The sequence below is a fragment of the Canis lupus genome, chromosome 8 (assembly GCF_011100685.1).
Source record: "Canis lupus familiaris isolate Mischka breed German Shepherd chromosome 8, alternate assembly UU_Cfam_GSD_1.0, whole genome shotgun sequence".
NCBI classification, from domain to species: Eukaryota; Metazoa; Chordata; class Mammalia; order Carnivora; family Canidae; genus Canis; species Canis lupus.
The window spans coordinates 44,365,631-44,374,957 of NC_049229.1; the positions used below are offsets into that span (position 1 = coordinate 44,365,631).

Here is a 9,327-nt window from a genome sequence, read left to right on the forward strand (position 1 = left end):
CTCCTGGTTTCTTTTTAGTAGAGAAAACATAAAATGATCATTACGGGGACGCCTGGGTGGCTCAGTGGTTGAGTGTGTCTATCTTTGGCTCACGGTGTGATGCCAGTGTTCTAGGATTAAGTTCTGCATTGGGCTTCCTGCGGGGAGCCTGCTTCTCCTCTGCTTGTGTCACTGTTCCCTCTCTCTCATTATTAGGTATATCACAAACTGGTACCAATTTTTTTTTTTTTTTAAAGATTTTATTCATGAGAGACACACAGAGAGGGGCAGAGATACAGGCAGAGGGAGAAGCAGGCTCATTACAGGAAGCCTGATGTGGGACTTGATCCCCAGTCTGGGGATCATCCCTGAGCTGAAGGCAGACACCCAACCGCTGAGCCACCCAAGGCGTCCCTGATTTTGTTGATTTGAACAAGTACCCTAAGCCCCCAACATTAGTGCTTCTCATAAAGCTGTGTCAGAAAATACAGCTTATAATCTTGGCTAAAGATGAGAAGTGTAAAATGTATACTTTAGTAAGTACCCTGCAGGTTTCAGAAATGAGTGGCTAACACTGCTGCTGCATGAATGGGGGCAATGACCTGCTTCTGGGAGCATGGGCAGAGGGGGGCTGAGAACAGCTAGGGAGCCTTGGCTGGCAATGCATTGGCCTATAAAGTTGATTCTAAGAAGGTCAATCCCTGACCCATTAGATAGTTACGTTTGTTAAGCAGGTGGTTGTAGGCTTTAGAGAATTGGAGTTTTCTGTAGATCAAGAAGCATACGTGGTGGGAAGTATGAGAATGTTACTTCCCACTCTATAATTATGTGCAACTTGATTTGTTTATTTAGCAGTCTATTGCTGCTGTCTATTTTGATCCATATTCTATCCAGAGTATAGGATTCATATTAGAGATATTTCATAAGATTTTAGTTTCTACTGATAGACATTTGGGTTATTTTTAGTTTTATTCCTACAACAAACAATTCTAAGTGAAAATTCAGAATCTGTGTGTCTTAGGAAAATAAAATTTCTAGAAGGAGATCTTCCAGGTCAAAGGGTAGGTATGTACTAATTTATGGAAAATATTACTGAATTTTACTTCTTTATTTTTTTTTTTAAAGATTTGATGACAGAGAGCATAAATGGGGAGCTGCAGGTGGAGGGAGGAGAGGCAGACTCCTTGCTGAGTAGGGTGCCTGACGTGGGATTTGATCCCAGTACCCTGGGATCATGGCGTGAGCCACCAGGTGCCCCCTAAATTTTTTTTTTTTAAAGATTTTATTTATTTATTCATGATAGTCACACACAGAGAGAGAGGGGCAGAGACATAGGCAGAGGGAGAAGCAGGCTCCATGCAGGGAGCCCGATGTGGGATTCGATCCGGGGTCTCCAGGATCGCGCCCTGGGCCAAAGGCAGGCGCCAAACCGCTGCGCCACCCAGGGATCCCTGCCCCCTAAATTTTATTTCAAAGTGCTTGTACCAGTCATCCTTCTGTGAGCATTATGTGAGAATGCTATTTTCCATACTGGAATTAGCATCACAGCTTTACATCTTAGTCAAAATGATAAGTGGAAAATAATATTTTAATTTGAATTTTTCACTTATGAATGCTGTTGAGGGTGGCTCGGTGGTTGAGCATCTGCCTTTGGCTTAAGACATGATCCTGGAGTTCCGGGGTTGAGTCCCGCATTGGGCTTCTGCATGGAGTCTGCTTCTCCTGCCTCTGCCTATGTCTCTGCCTCTGAGAGCTCTCCCCTTGTCTCAGGAATAAAAAAATAAAATCTTTTTTAAAAAGATTATTTTCATATATTTATGGCTCTGTTTAATCATTACCCTTTTTTATTTATCTGAAAACTCTTGCTCTTTGTCCATTTTTCTATTGGAATATTTTTCTTTTTTCATATAGGAAATATTTAGTCTTAGAAGCTGCAAGAAGACTACACAAAACTTCCGTATACCTTTTACCCACTTCTCCAGTTTCTTATAATTTACCCTGCTCTACTTTCTCCTCCCACTCTTGGGTACTTTCTTGGTATATGAAAGAAAAAATACGCACGACAGTACATTCATATATATAGGTACATACATATATAGCGTGTACATAGATTAATAGAAGAAGGCAGGAAAGAAAGGAAAGCAAGGAATGGAGGAAGAAAAAGAAGGACAGATATATACATGAAAAGGCATTCTATGGGATGCCTGGGTGGCTCAACAGTTGAGCGTCTGCCTTTGGCTCAGGGTGTGATCGTGTTCCTGGAGTTCTGGAATCAAGTCCTACATTGGGCTCCCTGCATGGAGCCTGCTTCTCCCTCTGCCTGTGTCTCTGCCTCTCTCTCTCTCTCTCTCTCTGTCTTTCATGAATAAATAAAATCGTAAAAAAAAAAAAAAAAAAGAAAAGGCATTTCTAGTACATAAGTACAGTATATTTATTAAAATCAGGAATTTTTTTTAAAGATTTCATTTATTCATGAGAGATAGAGAGGCAGAGACACAGGCAGAGGGAGAAGCAGGCTCCATGCAGGGAGCCCAACGTGGGACTCTATCCCAGATCTCCAGGATCAGGCCCTGGGCCAAAGGTGGCACTAAATCGCTGAGCCACCTGGGCTGCCCTCAAATCAGGATTTTAATACTGATACAATACTACTATCTATTTCACAGACTATATTCATCAACTGTTCCCTAAATGGCCTTTACATCTTATATTTCCCTGTCCAAAGTCCAAGAGTCACAGACTCAATTTAGTTGCCATATCTTTAATCACCTTTAAGCTGGATCAGCTCCTTAAGTCTGTCTCACATGACAAGAATATAGAACAATCATCTTGTAGAAATCCCATCAGTTGTACCTTAATTTTTTTAAAAGGTTTTATTTATTCATGAGAGACAGGCAGAGACATAGGCAGAGAGAGAAGCAGGCTCCATGCCGGGAGCCCGATGCGGGACCCAATCCCAGGACTCCAGGATCACGTCCTGGGCTGAAGGCAGATGTTTAACTGTTGAGCCACCCATGTGTCCCAATTGTAGTTTAGCTTTAGAAGCAGCACTATAAAAGTGATGTTATGTCTTTCTCAGTCCATATTATCAGGCACAAAATGTTGGTCAGTCCTATTACTGGTTATGTTACCTTTGAACACTTAGTTATAATGCTGTCCAGTAGATGGCTCTACTGAAAAGTGACTATTTCTTTTTATAATTAATAGGAAGTTTATGGAGAATTACTTTAAGATCATGTAAATTATTCTTTCCTCCATCAAATTTTTACCCAGTTGTTTCAGCATTCATTGATTATCATCCACTGAAACAGTTAACTGTAAAATCTGTCAAATGATCTTTTTTTACCCATAATTCCATCTACATGTATTATTTGGCATTCTGTTATAAAGAACAGCTTTCCCCTTTCCCTTATTTCATTTATTATCATCAGTATGGATTCCTGAATTTCAATATAATTAAATGGTTTATAATCTATTATTTATTTTTTAAAAGATTTTTTAAAAGACTTTTAAATTTATTTATTCATGAGAGACAGAGGGAGAAGCAGGCTTCTTGTGGGAAGCCCAATGTGGGACTGATCCTGGGACTGCAGGATCACACCCTGAGCCAAAGGCAGGTGCTTAGCCACTGAGCCACCCAGGTATCCCTCTCATTTATTTATTTTAAAGCTAAATTGTCTTAGATTTGACCCATGGGAGCACCTTTAAGCTTGCATCTGTGTCCTTTCAACCTATCTCTATAATTCCTCGAGCATTGCATTATTTTTTGCCACAAAATGTTTTAGGCTTCTCTTGTATTTTACTGGTGCCAGTCCTGGAATTACCATTTTCTCCAAGGATCTCTGGTGTTTTTGAGCAGTCAGTGGTATTTATGAGACAAGATCTGAGGACTAAGTGTGCTCATTATTACTGGGGTATAATTGCTCCTAGTCCCTCTCAGAAGACTGAATCAGAGAATACATTGATCTATTATATGAACGTTTCTATATCTTTATCTCTTGGGAAACAATTCTCCATGGATTGCTTATTACATTTGTAATATGCAGAAGTACTGACAGATATTATTCCAGAGTATCTTTTCAAGGATGTTTGTATAGTGGACCAATTTGGAAAACCTGCCCTGGAAAACCTGGTTTGTTTACTGTCCAGTTTAATAAAGGTAATGTCTTCCTCCAGGGCAGAAATTGGGCAGATTTCTGAGCAACATATCATAAAAGGTGTGGTTTCCCAAAGCTCACAGTTTCTTAGCTATGTTGTAAAATCATTATATGTGCAGTATCCTCAGGACTTCTCTACATTGCTCCCATGAGACTTTGGAATACATTAAATTGACAAGAGCATGCTCTTTGCCCTGCCATGAGAAATAAAATCCTTTGTCTCTGAACCAGGCATCTCATCTTCTGCTACTATCCATGAAACTTAGGCCACTTTTAGGCAACAAGCCTGAGCAATGGAAACCTTTAAGGTAAAAGGGCCCACAGTGGCCACCAAGCTGAAGGCAAATAGGCAGTGCAAACCGGCTTGTTAAGTAATCCATGCTGAAATAGCCATAGGCCCTAACTGACCAGGCACAGTTCCTAAGATTAACAAAAAAAGGGAAATTGCACATGTTCCCATACCTCCTCACTCTGCCCTCTACCTGTGGCCCCTCACGGTTGCCTTGTCCCAGTCTCCTTTGCTGTTCTGCCTACAGCTCCCTTACAGTGTATTCGGTAAAATTCTATCTCCTATTTTGCCTTGGGTGAATCTTTCACCGTCCACCCTACTGGATCCCACCCAATTGGGACACCTCACATTTGGTGGCCCACCCATCCAATCAAGTGTCCTACAAAACTGTGGCATGCTCACTTGTTAGCTTGCACATAGGGTAAAATCTTAGACTGATCACATTTCTTGACCATTTTTGGTGACAAAGATGTGATGGTAACAAAAACATGCTTTTTGTAAATGGAGAATGAAGGTCTACACAGGCCAGATTAGAGGATAAAAGAGGACTCCCCAGGATCCACTACTGAATGCTCTTGATCAAATAGTGGGCAAGAAGGGGGTAAGGGTTCTTCTCTGCCATATTGTCAATAGATGCTTAGAGGCTGGGTAATGAGTTAGGATTAAATAAGTCAATCAAATGCTCCTTCGATTGTTCATTCTCCAAAGTGGGATGGGGAAAGGATGTCATTATAACAAAAGGCGGAAATCCCTGCAGCCCTAGCCAAAATGCAGTATGGCTGTAGCTGCTGAGTCAAGGCATCCTTAAAGCAGAAAAAAATGATGTCCACAATGAAGATTAAGAAATTGAGTGGCCAAAAATATTAGAAGCTAGTTTGGTTGAGCCTTAAGCAGAGTGGTCAGGGTTTATTTAGCGCAGGTGCCTCTATCCTCTGGTGTAGTTTTGAAAGAGGACTTCAACTACCTCCACTCTGACCTCAACCTTTCTAACTGATCAAGTTCTTTCCAGCTTATCTCTTAAATCTGGCAAAAGACTTGTGGGCAAAGCGTCACAACTACGCCCTCAAGTAGTAAGGGCTGCCCTGAGCCAGCAAGACCCTACCCATGACAATGATGATCTGCACTGCCCACCTGCATGTACCCACTGACCCCTATCCCACATAGGGGGATATACAAGATATCCCTATCCTTGTATAAACCTAAGTATTTTCAGTACTTGGGAAACTGTCTTTGAGATGCTAGGCCGCGGTCTTCCTAGTTTTGGCCTCACTGAAATAAACTACTTTCTTGTTTCACCATCACTTGTCTCTCTGCCTTCGATTTCATCAGCAGAAAGTGGCTGAACCTAGTTTGTTTGGGATTGCTCCCCCTTTCCCCCCACCTCCTTCGCCAGAGCTGGTGCTCTTACACCTCTGTGCCTTGGCTATTCTTCTCTTGAGTCTTCCCTATCGCCAATGGCCTGGCTGTTTGCTACTTAGAAACACAACAGACTGGCACATTAATGACACCCCTTTGGGGCCATGAACCCTGGAAACGAATTGTAGGGACTGAACCATCCAGGGTCACTCATGTAGATGTCCTTGGTAAAGATTGGTTTTCTAATGAGACCAACAGGAATCAAACTGATGGAAAACTTTGTACTACTATCGTGGCAAAACCTGTACCATCATATATTGAACACAAATTTATGGTTCAGGAATTACAAGCATATAGCATCAATTTCTACTATATGACCCGCCTCTTCCTCTCCTTGCGGATCCTGCGCTGGAGGAGACGCGCGCAGCTACCTGGTCTCCTTCGCGCGACCCTTACAGCCGCTGGTCTCGGGGCACAATGGCAACTCTTAAGGAAAAACTGATTGCACCAGTTGCAGAAGAGGCTGCAATCCCAAACAATAAGATCACTGTAGTGGGTGTTGGACAAGTTGGTATGGCATGTGCCATCAGCATTCTGGGAAAGTCTGTGGCTGATGAACTTGCCCTTGTGGATGTTTTAGAAGATAAACTCAAAGGAGAAATGATGGATCTACAGCATGGGAGCTTATTTCTACAGACACCTAAAATTGTGGCAGATAAAGATTACTCTGTGACTGCCAATTCTAAGATTGTGGTGGTGACTGCAGGAGTCCGCCAGCAGGAGGGAGAGAGCTGCCTCAATCTGGTGCAAAGGAATGTTAATGTCTTCAAATTCATTATTCCTCAGATAGTCAAGTACAGTCCTGATTGTATCATAATTGTGGTTTCCAACCCAGTGGATATTCTTACATATGTTACCTGGAAACTAAGTGGACTACCCAAGCACTGTGTGATTGGAAGTGGGTGTAATCTGGATTCTGCTAGATTTTGCTATCTTATGGCTGAAAAACTTGGCATTCATCCCAGCATCCATCCCAGCATGGATGGATTTTGGGAGAACATGGTGACTCAAGTGCGGCTGTGTGGAGTGTAGTGAATGTGGCAGGTGTTTCTCTTCAGGAACTGAATTCAGAAATGGGAACAGACAACGACAGTAAAAATTGGAAGGAAGTGCATAAGATGGTGGTTGAAAGTGCCTATGAAGTCATCAAGCTAAAAGGATATACCAACTGGGCTATTGGATTAAGTGTGGCTGATCTCATTGAATCCATGTTGAAAAATCTCCAGGATTCATCCAGTGTCAACAATGGTGAAGGGCATGTATGGTATTGAGAACGAAGTCTTCCTGAGTCTTCCGTGTATCCTGAATGCTCGGGGCTTAACCAGTGTGATCAATCAGAAGCTGAAGGATGATGAGGTTGCCCAGCTCAAGAAAAGTGCAGATACCTTGTGGGATATCCAGAAAGACCTAAAAGATCTGTGACTTCTGGCTTCTAGGCTGTAGAAATTTAAAACCATGATGTGATTAACTGTGAGCCTTTAGTTTTTCATCCATATACATGGATCACAGTTTGCTTTTATCTTCCTAAATATGTGAATTTGGGCTCACAGAATCAAAGCCCATGCTTGGTTTAATGCTTGCAATATGAGCCTTGAACAAATAAAATTAACTACCATAAAAAAAAAAATTCTACTATATGAGGCAGAAAATAAGACTTTCTGATGCAGAGCCTACCACTGCCTGCTAGGTTTGTGATTCCTGCCAAAAGCTTATGTTTCAAGGTAAGAGAGCCCAGGTTGCATGGGTGCTGCCTCTGCAAGCTCCTGGCCAACTGACATCAGAACTTTGATCCTTTTTGGGGGGCCACCAGTGGTACTTTGCCACTGTTGACACTTTCTGAAGCTACAGTATTGCTGTTTCAATCTGATCAACCAACCTCAGCCACACAGTTGGGGCCTTTGAAACTAATCTGGGTCATGTGTTCAGCTTTCTGGACCATTTGTAGCCTGACAATAGTACACATTGTAGTTTAAGTGCCTGACAGTAAACTTTTGATTGCTGAGCCACTCACTTCAAAGATATCCATCTCAAATAAACATATTCTTAGCTACACAAATAGATAAAGAGCCAGGCCACTCTACCCATCATGTTCCCCTTTTGGAAAGCCCTGGGTAATCTAGATAACTGATCCCTTGAATGCTTTTCCTTTCCTGCACTTTAATTCCCACTCTTTTGTTTTAAATTAACCAATAAAGAGTAAACAGGACACCCTCAACCCCAATAAAGATAGAACCCGAGATACATGCACTGTCCCTCAATCCTAACCTGGCTATGTGGTCCCAGTTGTGCAACGTACCCCTGTAGGACTTTTGAGCAATAAACGTTGCTTTTTCAACGTTTCCTGATTCTTGTTGCTAAGGTGTGTCTTGTGGTCATAATAAGAACCACCACATTGGCTCTGGTGGGGGAAATGTAAAGTCACCAGAAGTGGTACACGTGTAGGTGAGTGCCCCCAGGCATTCCTAGCCAATAGTATCAATAGGGACAGACCGAGATCTACACAAAGCACACATTTTATCTCTAAAACCACTCAACGATTAGCTGACAGTAAAGGTAGTCCACAAACCTTCAACATCCACAGCCATGGTAGTATTCAAGTTTTGGAAGCATCTCCAAGAATTCAACTCAAAAAGATGGATGCTTCTGCCTCCCTTACCTATTGACTTGCACACAGTGTAAGATGATTTCATCACTCAATGAAGCTATTTCTAAAAAGGGATCATTGCCTTTTTGTTAGAGTTGGCAGTTAATTAGACTTTAACAGGACACCTGGAGGCCAGCCAAGGGGGGGGGGGGGCCCTGGCCCGCTATTGGGAAAGTCAAGGGCCTGTACTGGCAGCTCTCCCAAAGACAAAGCTACAAGAAGCTGGACTGTTAAATAGGCAGGCCCAAGGCAAGGGACAAAACCCTGCTCTCGAAAAGCTCTCCTCTCCAAGTAATAGCTATTCTACCCCATAGTTAACAACTATCAAGAAAAGATAGAAACCCACACCCGGGGGCATGCAACTTGCCCTTGAGAGAACATGTCTTACATCTCTGGAGTGTACTCCCACTTTAAAAAATGCTTCACTTGCATTGCTTGTTTAGTCTATCATCATTCTTTTTTCCACAAGACAAAGAGCCTCCAGCAACATTGGGGACTGGTTGGCCGGAGGAGGCCTTAGGGCCTTGGGGTCTCCCTAGTCTTCGTAGCACCATCTTGGCTATTTCTTTGGTGTAATGATAAGGACACAAGGGGTGGGAAGTAATATAGCACTATTTTAAAAGTTCTGGATTCTGCTGTGTGTGACCATTCCTAGGCATGGACCACTGGACCATGGACCATGGACCATTCCTAGGCATCCTTTATTCCCCTGGTATATATATCACCATGGCAGTACATTCTCTGGAAGGCAGCCTGACTAGAAGGAGGTTTAGGGAATTTAAACCAAAATCTTTAAAAAAAATTTTTTTTTAAATATTTTATTTATTCATGAGAGACACAGAGAG

General features: G+C 42.3%; 1 pseudogene; it reads left to right on the forward strand.

Annotated features, from left to right (window-relative positions):
• Window positions 1-3,596: 3,596 nt before the first annotated feature.
• On the forward strand, window positions 3,597-7,465 carry LOC119872889 (annotated as a pseudogene).
• Window positions 7,466-9,327: the final 1,862 nt, after the last annotated feature.